At 44.2% G+C, this 4,602-nt stretch overlaps 1 protein-coding gene across 2 annotated transcripts in view; it reads right to left on the reverse strand.

Annotated features, from left to right (window-relative positions):
• SEC22A (SEC22 homolog A, vesicle trafficking protein) overlaps window positions 1-4,243 on the reverse strand; it is a 65,957-nt gene extending 61,714 nt beyond the window's left edge. The window contains exon 1 of one of the 2 annotated variants that reach the window (XM_081832772.1): window positions 4,126-4,243. The gene's annotated coding sequence lies outside the window, so the exon portion shown is untranslated. Of the gene's footprint in view, window positions 1-3,285; window positions 3,501-4,125 lie in introns of those variants that run through there. The other variant, XM_081832782.1, reaches the window with a different exon arrangement.
• Between the last annotated feature and the right edge of the window lie 359 nt (window positions 4,244-4,602).

Genomic DNA, 4,602 nt, shown 5'->3' on the forward strand with positions numbered 1-4,602 from the left:
GAGTAATCTTTATTATAGAGTGCCAATTTTCATGTAATCTTGTTACTCTTTTCTTTTTTATGAATTAAAAACAAAGGATATGATTCGTATTTCCTAAAACATATACTAAGAAACAAATACCAACCTATAAGTTCCATTCATTTAACAAATATTTATTGAGTAGGTACTATATGCCAGGGACTATGGGAGACATTAGGAATACACAGTTCCTACCCTCAAGGACCATCAATCCAGAATTAAAGAAATTCAGATGAAAAGAGCAAACACAACACAAGTTGTGTCACCCACCACTTAACTAACTGGAAAACTATAGACAAACTTGCATTTCAGATATTCCTAACACACTTAGGCTTGTAACCAAAGCCACAACACAGCATTGATAGTCCCTGTCAAGATTCTTAAAAGGTTGTCAGAAAACTGCTTCTATCAGTAGATAAAATTCCTCTGAGGAGAAAAACCTAAATTTCTTCCTCCCAGAGTCATTGGACGTAATATCCAAACCAGTGAGCTAGCAAAAGAAACTGTCATGACTGCCCAATGAACAATGTCAGGCTTGACTAATTTGGACTTCAATCACTTAGGATAAGCAATCTCTCTTCTATCAACTACTACCTCTCCCCTCTTTTCTGTTTCTACTTTGGATTCTTAATGCAGTTCCTTAAAACAACGACAACAACAACAACAGCAACAAAAAACCCACTCCAATCTCATCTGGACTATGCTAGTAGAAAAAGGTATCTGTCCACATAAAGGCCGAGCTAGGGTTAGAATACCCTTAGAGTCCAGGCACGGTGGTGGTTGGGAAAACCAAGGAAAAATTGATGGGAACTGAGGAAATCAAGAGGTTACCATGTGCATGGGAAGATTCAGGAGCAACAGTAGTTTTATCAGGGCCACAGATACATTTTTAGGCCATGATCCATTTTTCCTCACCTTTAACACTGAAAAAAAAATATGTCTCTAGACAGCAGAAAACTCACAGGGAATCTGAGTAGTGACCTGTACATCCTTTCCTCAACAGCAACTGCTAAAGGAAAAAGCCCAAATTAGAATCTGAGTAAGTCTGGGAAAACATTTATATAGACACTGAGGAAAATAAACTCCCACTATGCCAATGCTTAGCAACTGTTTAGTCCCAGGATAACAGGATGCTGACCTCTTCTTCAGAACCTTGTGGGGTAATGACTGTGGGCCACCAGGAAGGCACTTTCTCAAAAAGTAATGAACAAAACCCAACACATATTTTATATCTACTTTCCAGCAAGATGTTTTCATAAACGATAAAAACATTTCATATCGGGTTAACCACTCATATCTTATTTTAGTTATTTCCCAAACTTAAATCATCCAAGTACCATTTTCAGAATTTTTTTTTTTTAAGATTTTATTTATTTATTTGAGAGAGAGAGAACAAGCGAGGGGAGGGAGAGAGGGAAAGAGAGAATCTCAAGCAGACTCCACACCGAGCTTAGAGCCTGACGCAGGGCTCAATCTCACTACTCTGAGATCATGGTCTGAGCCCAAATCAAGAGTCAGCTGCTTAATCCGACTGAGCCACCCAGACACCCCCATTTTCAGAAGTCATACCATATCTACATCTTACCTGTATTATTATTTACCTAATGAAGGTCTTTCAATTGACTTATTTTTTTGCCCTATCCTTAGCAAAAATATCTGTGAAATCAGTTTTGAGATGTTAGAGGTTTTTCTCCTAGAGATTTTTTTGTTGTTGTTTCATCCAAATATGTATGTGTTGGTTCCATGGTGTAGTGGTTAGCACATCTGCCTTACAAATACGTATGTCTTAAATTTTTTGGAAAATTTTTTAAAATGTTCATCTACTTATCACTCAAATTATCTTGCAGGTGAAACACTACCTTGGTACATATTTTATTGAAAATGCTAGCTGAGATCTGTGGGAATTGGGAGCGGGGGGTTACTGGGAGAGAAAGCTATATTAATTGTGATGTGTAGGGTGGGAGCAAGATTGAGAGAAAAGGGAAGGACTCTGCACAGCCACAGGTTAACAGAAAGACACGTGAAAAACAGCTTGAAGAGGAAAAGGGGAAAGGGTACCAAAGACAATCAGAATTTATTTTGCAGCTTTGCCTATGCCCCTCACCTTACCAACAGCCTTCAATACTCCTATTACAGGTGCTTGTACTACACAGTATGTGTAAGACCTCAGGCTCCAGAGGAGATTATACCCACAACTAGGAACAGGGCCCCCAACACATGCACAAATGTGTCAATCCCCAACAGTTATGCAGCACCTCACAGTTTACAAACAATAAACTCCAAACAGTATAACCTCCATTTTACAGATGAGGAAACTGAAGGTCCCATTCTCAATGTCACATTGCAAATATATAGCAGAACTGGTGCTTAAACCTCAATTTCTTGTATCTCCACATCGCTGTGCTACATCGGTCTCCTAAAACCCACAAGGGGCAAGAACCTGGTGATACAGAAGCTATCTAGCTACTAATTTTGAAATAATAAAAGACCACCTTACATTTTCTTTAAGAGGCAGTATAACAGTTAACAGGATGGACTCTGGAACATACACCTGGGTTCAAAAACTGGCTCCACCCCTGTGCTAACTGTGAACTTGAGCACCTGTAAAAATGTGGTCACTAATATTATGTATCTCATAGGATTGTTTTAAAAATACTAACAGTATCTACCTGATAGGGATACATAAAGAACCTGAAACATCACCTTGAAGAACAAAAATACAATATTGTTTATTATTATATTAACTGACTGCCCTCTATTTACCAGGCACTTTATACACTACCTCATTTAAGCCCTCCGATAACCTGTGAGAGAGATATTATCAGTTCTATTTTACCCTTGAGGAAATTCAAGCTCAGAAAAGTAATTTATTCAATTCCTACATCCGTAAGTGACAGATTTAAATGCAGGCCTAACTTTAACCACCCAATGAGACACGGCCTCACAACATTTCCAAGCTTCCTACTCAAGTATATGGATACTTTGATAAGACCTATGCTTCTTTTAAACATTAATATAAAACATAGATTTTTAAAAAATCAGTTCATACACACACACACACACACAAAAATCACTAAACTGATATCATGGTTCTCAACATAGAAAATGCCCAGATGTCCCATTAACTTAGGTCATGGTCACATATCAGATTCAAATACTGAACTACCTTCAATAATGGAAAGTACAGGTACTATTTCAAGTACTGCCTAACTCCTTATAATCTCAGCACGTGAGCAAATTCAGACTTTACAAAAGTAGTTGTTCCACCTGTTAGCTGGGATCACAACATCTCCCGTCTGGTGGCTGACTGATACTCTAGCCCCGGACTTTGCCTTGGCTGTATACGCATAGGAGGCACTGGTTCTCAAGCTCTCCAACCGCCCCTGCGGATGATCCAGGAAACTAAGGCGGAGAAAAGTCCAAAGCTGTTTTCGCTGGCAGAGAGATTCAAGTCAGCTGGAGCTCGGCCTCCTATTCCGGAGCCCTCTTCCACCTGCCGAGCCAATTGCTCAGGTCTCCTTTAAGCCACATCGCTTCCAAAGTGCCATTAACAGGGCCTTAAAAGGTTTCTGTTGGCGAACGCGGGCAAATCTCTGGGCTCAACGCCCATTAAATCCCCACGGAACGCGAAGTAAGCCACTGGTTCAAATCCCACCCTGCGTTTAAAAAATAGTAAATGCCACGTCAAGCTCTCTGGGCCATCTAAGTAGCCTAGGTGGATTACCGTGTCTCTAACAACTGGGCTCCAGGGAATGCCCCCCACTGCTGGCAGCCCACAGCGACTGTCCCTCCCCCGGAACCCCCTGCTTAGCCTGCCCCATACCCAAGAGAGGTCAGCCGAGGGGCAACCGCCGCTCGCGCGGACCCACAGTCCCCTTCAAGTCGAAGGGGACGAAGCCCCCGCCATCCCACCTCTCCAGAGCTCCGCGGCTCCAACCACCGGGCTCCCGCCCCCACGGCACGCGCTGGGTTCCTGTCCTGAGGGAGGTCTGTAGTCCCGAGGGTGAGGGCCGTGGCGGCTAGCAGGAAGAGCGAGGGGAACGCCTACCAGGGGTTCGAGCGACCCTAACGGGGGAGGAACGAGAACTCCGAAAGATCAGGTCATACCTGCCGAGCCGGGACCCGCCGCTCCGAGTGACGCGACCCGCAATGCATTGTGGGGCCAGGGAGTGGCCTTTCTGCGGGGCAGCCCCGCGTTCAACGTGGCTGGCGTCCGACGGGATCAAGCTCCGCCCCCGTTTCTTTGGCTCACCCGGGCCAATCAGGTTCTGTGGGAAGGACACACTGACCCGCCCCCTCCTGGGGCCCGATGTAGTCCCGCCCCCATCCAGGAAAGATTGGCAGCTTTTCACGCACCTGCGCCAAGAGGTTGCCAAGTCCTCTGGTGACACTGACAGCTAATGCTGTCTCTCACAAATAAAGCTAATCTCTTCTGCCTGCTGCTTGTGTCTGGAGGCAGTGTGTCTCTCACGCGGCCCTACAGCAAACACTTACCCAAGCAGCAGGGGGGAAAAGCCCCCTCTGAGTGAGCAAGAAAAGGACTTGCCCCATCTATCACCACGCAAGAGGAAGCACCTAACCTTG

The sequence above is a fragment of the Leptonychotes weddellii genome, chromosome 1, assembly GCF_054177405.1.
Source record: "Leptonychotes weddellii isolate Sample4059 chromosome 1, ASM5417740v2, whole genome shotgun sequence".
Classification (NCBI taxonomy): Eukaryota; Metazoa; Chordata; class Mammalia; order Carnivora; family Phocidae; genus Leptonychotes; species Leptonychotes weddellii.